At 34.2% G+C, this 8029-nt stretch overlaps 1 protein-coding gene across 1 annotated transcript in view; it reads right to left on the bottom strand.

Moving 5' to 3' along the window:
- MMP16 (matrix metallopeptidase 16) overlaps nucleotides 1-8029 on the bottom strand; it is a 278171-nt gene that overhangs the window by 99076 nt on the left and 171066 nt on the right. The gene's annotated exons all lie outside the window — the stretch shown is intronic.

Genomic DNA, 8029 nt, shown 5'->3' with positions numbered 1-8029 from the left:
GGTACACGTGAAGAACATGCAAAATTGTTGCATAGGAACATACGTGGCAGTGTGATTTGCTGCCTTCCTCCCCATCACCTACATCTGGCATTTCTCCCCTTGCTATCTCTCCCCAGCTTCCCACCCCCCACCGTCCCTCCCCTATTTCCCCCCATATTTCCCCCCAACTGACCCCAGTGTGTAGTGCTCCCCTCCCTGTGTCCATGTGTTCTCATTGTTTAACACCCGCCTATGAGTGAGAACATGCGGTGTTTGATCTTCTGCTCTTCTGTCAGTTTGCTGAGAATGATGGTTTCCAGGTTCATCCATGTCCCTACAAAGGACCCAAACTCATCGTTTTTCATGGCTGCATAATATTCCATGGTGTATATGTGCCACATTTTCCCTATCCAGTCTATCGTCGATGGGCATTTGGGTTGGTTCCAGGTCTTTGCTATTGTAAACAGTGCTGCAATTAACATTCGTGTACACGTGTCCTTATAGTAGAACGATTTGTAATCCTTTGGATATATACCCAGTAATGGGATTGCTGGGTCAAATGGAATTTCTATTTCTAGGTCCTTGAGGAATCGCCACACTGTCTTCCACAATGGTTGAACTAATTTACACTCCCACCAACAGTGCATAAGTGTTCCTATTTCTCCACTCTATTTTCTTTGATTGTCTTTTAGAAATTTGTATAACAGAGGTAAAAACAATGGTTAGTTTTAATTTTTAGTCCTTTGGGAATAATTTTTTTTTCTGTGTAGTGATTTAAAGAATCATTTTCCTTACTTACAGGGTATATGTATTTAAGGATTGGATTTTATTAATTTTGCAGTGAATAAAATGACTGCTCGATTGCATACTACTATCTCATTTTAGAATTGGACATTTTTGCTATTATCTGCCTGCTTATTTATTTTGCTTTAATTTTCCTACTCTTCTATCATCCTTTGAGAGAACCTTGCATTCTTAAATTGGATTTATTTACTAGATCTTCAATATCTATTCTTTATCCGTGGCTTTCACATCATTTTATCTCTTCATACTTTTCTGGAAATGGCTTACCAAGGTTTTCTTCCACATGACAAATTCAGTTTTTACAGTAATAACAGGTTTGCTTTTCCTGTTCCATAGCAAGCTTTTAATGGAGGTACTGAGTTGTTTTCAATATTGTTTTTCTGGTTTGCTTGATAAAATGCTTTCAGTGACAGCTTTTTCTTTTTTCCTGAGTCTCCAAGTAGATGTTTCCTCTCCTTGATTCTTCAGTATCCTTTTAATGATATAATTCTGTTATTGTGACTACCTAACTTTGGGCAAGTTAATAGATTTTCTGCCTCAATTCCCTTGCAAAATGGAAGTAATTACACAATCTATTTTACAAATTTGTTATGAGGAATAAATGAGTTAAATACACAAAACTAATTTAGAGTAGTGTTTCGGACATATTAAATGTGCACTTAAATTGGCACTTAATTTTTTTTATTGTTTTCTTCTTTATGTATCTTTGATTAAGGCTGATGACAACCCACAGAGAAGTTTTTTATAATATCTCCTACTTTGTCTACTTTTCTTTTACATGCTGACTAAATAATCTTTTCAATTAAAACCTGGAAAGCAGGCTTATTCTCCATGGTCTTAGGTCAATTCCTGTTGCTCAGGACACATGCACATGCATCTAGTATGTACAGCTTTACTGAACAGAGGTGGACTCTTCCTTAGGCCCACAGTCTTATTTTCTGATGCATTAAATCAATGGCAAAGCTACAATTTCCACTGTGGATTATAATAAGATCTATTTCTGCTGCTTTCACGATATATAATAAACAGATTTAAGGAGGAGGGTGGGGGTTTTGGCAACTCTTGATTTCAACTGAAGAAGGGGTTATAAATTAAATGTTGTCGTTAGTAGACAGTGTTGCCTTGTTTACATTGTAAGAAATTTACTAAAATTGTAGTATGTTAGGTTTTATAGTGGTATGGTTGTAATTCTGCAAAAAAAAAAAAAAAGCAAAAACTAAAGTAAAAATCTGTTATTAGTCTTAGATAATTTAAGCAATAAAGCTATTAAATAATTAATTCAGGCCAATTGGATTTTTTTACAAAAACTTAAGGACATTGTCTATATTGAATAAAAGCAGCAAAATTTGAAGCTTTTATTTCATTTTGTCTTATGTCTAGATTTAAGGACAAAAACAATTTAAAGATGAATTAGAAGGAAAATTTCTACATAGACTATGTAAGAGAAGAGAAATAACAGCTAAATAATGGTTAGTAGGGTAAAATATCTATGAATTATGATTAAGCAACTTACCAACAGATTCAATGTATAAATAAAATCCAAGTAGTATTATTTTACTTCTCAACATACTGTTGTGGCAGACATGGACTAGCCGCTCATTAAACCTGTCACCTGTCTCCTGCCTTCCTTGTGATTAGGTGTGGCCATGGTATCACATTCTAGTGCAACCAGGGCAGAAATGACACAGTTTAGTAAGATAGTTGGTCCTCCATACCCACGGCTTTTGCAACTATGGAGTCAATCAACCATGGATTAAAAATAGTTGAACAACAACAACAAAAAATACATGATTGCATCTGTACTGAATATGTACAGACTCTTTAATACTTGTCCTTATTCTCTAAAAAATTACAGTATAACCACTATTTACACAGCATTTACATTGTTCTAGGTAGTAGAAGTAGGCTAAAGATAACCTAAAATATATAGTAGAATATGCATAGGTTATATGCAAATACTAAACCATCTTATTATATAAGGGACTTTGAGCATCTATGCTTGTTGGTGTCTGCAGGGAGTTCTCCAATTCCCCACAGATACCAGAGGATGACATATAAATCCCTTACATGAGCAAATCTATTGACTGCTGCTTAGATGTTGATACCTGAGGCAACTTCAGAAGTCCTGTGTTGATGTTCATTATTCTTGATGTCTCTGATAGAGTATTTGGACAGAGTTAGTCTGCCCTACCAATGAGCAAGAAATAAAATCAGTTGTGTTAAGCCATAGGAATTTCTGGGTTCATCTGCTTTCTTTATTAAGAAATCTATATTATATGCATTTGAATGTTCATGATCCATTTATATATTTTTGTAATACTAACATAGTGACATTTTTGTGAATGTGACTATACCAATTTTTCTGCTATTTTCCAATTGCACACAAGGATCTAAAAATAAATAATCAAGTAGAGACTGCATAGTAATCATGTAAGGCTATGTAATTGAAAGGTTTTAAAGAAGTCGAGACTATTAAATTTTGGTTACCAGTCTTGTAAAATGAAACAGACTGAGTAAAATGAAGCTCACTCCAGGAAAAAAGGAAAGAAGTCATGTTTTTAAAACAAACACATATAAAACCTCTGTAATAGTTGTGAAAGCCAGATTACCTTGAGAGAGAGAGTTCTCCATTTTTAAAACAAAATAAGAAAATGTGGTAGAGTTAATATTTTTAGAATTTAAAATCTTGATAAATTATCTTGTTTTAAAGATGAGTTAAGGTCTTTGACCGCCCATGTAAGTCCTTCCCTTTTCAAAAACTCCAGGACAGATGAATCTAGACAATATTCCCACAGTCTGTGGCATTGACTGATAGGCATCTTTGTAAATATTCAGTTGGTAGCTGATCTTCAGTATTGGAGGAGGGACATGGTGGAAGGTGACTGGATCATGGGGACAGATTTGCAACTTGCTGTTCTAGTGATAGTGGCTGAGTTCTAACGAGATCTGATTGAAAAGTGTGTAGCAATTTCCCCTCACTCTCTCACCCTCTGTCCTGCCACCATGTGTAGATGTGCTTGTTTCTCCTTAGCTCTTCCACCATGATTTTAAGTTCACTAAGGCCTCCCCAGCCATGTCTCCCATACAACATGTAGAACCGTGAGTCAATTAAGCCTCTTTTCTTTCTACATTCCCCTGTCATAGGTAGTTCTTTATAGCAGTGTAAGAAGAGATTAATGCAGTATTTAACTCTTTCTTTCCTCAAATATCAAAGTTCAGATTCTGTAGGCCTCTAGACACATTCTATAGCAGCGTAGCTGCAAAATGAGCAGGAAAGTTAGGGAAGGCAAACCTGAGGTAAAACTGTGCAGAGGTAAACCTTCTGAAGGCTCAGGTTTACTTCTACACAGGTGTTTTCTGTAGGACAGCACCAAATGGACATCTCAGTTACAGAAAGTTAACTTTCCAAGGTCAGCCTAAGTCTGGTTTATTGACTCAATTATCACACTATGAACATATTTAACTTAAATTAGGTGTATTCAGGAATGAGCGGGCTTGGATGTAGATGCCAATCACCTCACAGTTAATGATGAATTGAATTGAAGGGTTTTGATGTCTCAGACGACATTTTTATCATCATTTTTCTCTTTTTGTTTTGTTGATAGCTGCTACAATAGCACTGATAACCTTGCTGGTTATCTCCTTATGTTAGGCAGTGAACTTCCTGGCAATAAGCAGAGTCACTGCGATGTATTCTTTTTAACAGAATTGCAATTAAGTGGTATAATAGGATATGCCTCTAGATATTTTTCTGTTATAAGTTTTATACATTATTTTAATAGATAACCTGTTTTGATTGGAGAGCATCTGCTTAAAATTATATTACTGCTATAGATACCTGTCTAATTAGGAGGAATCTTTGTGATATGTTTGTGTTTATATTGATAGCACCATTTAAACTTTATACTGTAGACAAGGAAACAATGTCCATTGTTGCTCAAAATGAATCTGAACATGGAGTAAAATTTTCCAACTCGCATTCAGGCAATGTATATTTCTCAAAACCACTATCATGATAAATAGTTTCTATTTTGAATTAATTTCCATGTTTTAAAAGAGTTAATGATGTTAACCATTTTGCTGATTCATTCCACGAAAATAAAAACTCTTAAAAAAGGCATTATTTTTATTAGGGTTGCGTATACATATGTGTGTGTGTGTGTGTGTGTGTGTGTGTGTGCGTGTGAATGTGTTTATTTTAATAAAACTATTTTGTAATTCACTTAATGGTCTTTAGCTTGAATTTTCAAAAGGTATGACTGTTAGCAAATTGATAGGAAAGTAGGTAACAATGAATTAAAGGTTACTGGCAGCCTAAGACACTGTTTATCTCTTTTAAGGTAGACAGAATTCAAATTGCCTTCATTAGCTGAGCAATATGCTGTGGAAAATGTGCTGGGTACTTATCAAGAGGCTCTTTCATTTGCATTTTTGCTAAATAAACAAGCTGCTCTGTTTCTTAGCTGCTCAAGAGCTGTGAATAGAAGAGAAAGAAAATAATTCAGGTAAGTAAGCCAGGGGCATTCCAGGACTAGATTAAAGAAAAGAAAAAGTTTATCAATGAAGACGTCAGAATTGTGCCATGTGTATTTGTGATACAAAAAGACAGTCTCACACATAGTTAGAATCGAGGATGTACAAATGAATTAATTCTCCCCACATCCACTGGTACCACAAGCAAAGATAGAGGCTGTTCTTTTGATATATGATCAATACTTCAGCCTGACACTACTCTTGCTGCCTTGCTGTTGCTGGTTAAAAGTTTGAATTTCAATTAAGCAGTAAATCTTTATGGCATCACATCTCCAACAGTCAATTATTGTCTCCCTAATCTCTTGAAATTCTGAAACACTTATTTTGCAGAATCCTTTCCTTTAGGCTCATTCACCAGCAAAATGTTTTTGTTAGACAGGTAAAGACACAGTTTTCTCCAAATAAAAACTCAAATATTAATTAATTGTTTTGTTTAGATTTTTTGGTCATTTGCCTATGTGTAAAGAATGTTACACTTCTAGAGTACGTTAAGACGCACACTTAACATACTCTGGAAGCAGACTGATGAATACTCTCAGGCAAAAGTGCATTGACTTGATTATATACCTTTAGCCCATGTTACATTTCAAAATTTTCCCAACATACACATTCCTTGGAAAAATTCCTAAATCATGCAAAACACATAAGCATTCTAAGCATGGATCACACTCAAATCTGTGTAAATATTATCATCTCTTGTCGTAAAATCTCCCTGTAGATTTTTTTTCCCAAACATTTTCTTTATTTTCAGAGTGTTGGTTGATGCCTACAAACCAGATAATACTGTAATTCCAGCTACTCAGAAGGCTAAGGCAGGAGGATTGTTTTATCGTGGAGGATGTCAATATTTTAAGACAAAATACAGAGAACTTGATAGACATTTCTTTCATTTAGGGTTTTAATAATTTTAAATTTAAGAGGTCACAAAGTTAAATTAGCACATCTTCAAAACTATAGATTTATAATTGTTTTAATAATTAGATCCACTATTGCAATAAAAAACAATATTATCTTTTCAGAATATCAAAAGAAAATGTTTTCACTGAAAGTAAATGCAGCCTGTGTCAGTAAAATTCTACAATTATAATTGCTATTCTTCTCAGTCATTTAGAATAATTTTCAAATTAACTTGAAGAAGTCTGAACTACTTAACTAGAATACTTGTGTGATTTTGAAAAAATAAAACAAACATTTTATTTTAAATTATTTATATGTCAAACTGGTAATCCCCAACAACCATGTTCCAGATATTTTATTATTAGATGCTTAGGTATAGAGTAGGTTAAACATGCCTGCTTAAAAACACCTCTAATGCATACAGACCAGCATGAAAAACCACATAGTAAAAACAAGTCTATACATTTTTGAACTAGTAATTAGCCAGCATGTAAACATAAGTCTGTCTGACTTTTAAGTTTTTGGCTCTTCATTCTTTGATACTAAAATCTCCCCTAGTCTTCAAACCAGTTCTTAAAAATGTAATAATTTCATATTACAGCATGTACAACTATTAACAATCATTTGAAAAAATCATTACTACATATTTTATTTTGGAAAACATGAACAGTTATTATAATTTTCTTTCAAATTGATATGGTTTTAAATTTAACTCAACCTAATTTATCCTACCCAAAACATGAGAGAACCCTGGGTATCTTAAAACTGCAAGGCTATTAATTACACTAATCCAGCTAACTGAACCTTCTTATGAACAAGCAAAGCTTAATACCATGACTAGGGTCAACTCATCAAGGTGAAATTAAGAGTTTTATTATGTGATTTGCTGTCATTAAAGCAATATACACTTTAGTTGAACAACATTCTACAATCATGAAGAAGAAAAAATAAGGCTTGACAATAAAAATTGGAGATATGGCTATATAGAAATCTTATAATTCTATGATCCTGTAACTGTGAATTTCCTAAAACACATAACTGAAATGTGCATTGCTGACTATGAAGAAATACATGCGTCTTATATTAAGTAATTACTCTCACATAAATTATTGAGGTTTCTGATTTGTACATTATTTTTGCATATCAGAATAAATGTAAGGATTAGAAAACTGATGTACATGTTGGGATAGAGTTGGAAAAATTGATTGTTGGTAAAAATGAAATGAAAAGATGTAATGAAAGTAAATGTAAAAGATGTAATATAAAATATGTAAAAGATGTAATGAAAATATAATAAATCATGTAGTGTCATCAGATTGGAAGACCAATGAAATGGATGAGAGACAAAAGAGAAGGAGCAAAAATTTACATGTATATACATATATTTTCTTAATTTTATTTATTTTTAAAAACAGATGGAAGTCTGTTTAAAAAACAGAAACAGGCTGGTCTTGAATTCCTGGGTTCAAGGGATAATCCCGCCTTGGCCTCCTAGTGTTGGGATTACAGGAGTGAGCCACTGTGCCCAGCCCACAAAAATTATAGACTAGAAAGGTCATAATAGATTAGAAAACAGGGTGAGCACGGTGGCTCACGCATGTAATTCCAAGAATTTGGGAGGCTGAGGCAGGTGGATCGCCTGAGGTTAGGAGTTCAAGACCAGCCTGACTAACATGGTGAAACCCCGTTTCTACTAAAAATACAAAAATTAGCTTGGTGTGGTGCAGCCACCTGTAATCCCAGCTACTCAGGAGGCTGAGACAGGAGAATCACTTGAAACCAGGAGGCAGAGTTGCAGTGAGCGAAGATCTCACCA

The sequence above is a fragment of the Sapajus apella genome, unplaced genomic scaffold (assembly GCF_009761245.1).
Source record: "Sapajus apella isolate SASKATOON/1434 unplaced genomic scaffold, GSC_monkey_1.0 scaffold3, whole genome shotgun sequence".
Taxonomy (NCBI): Eukaryota; Metazoa; Chordata; class Mammalia; order Primates; family Cebidae; genus Sapajus; species Sapajus apella.
The sequence above is the reverse complement of the archived record's forward strand: the minus strand, read 5'-3'. Positions and strand labels throughout refer to the sequence as shown.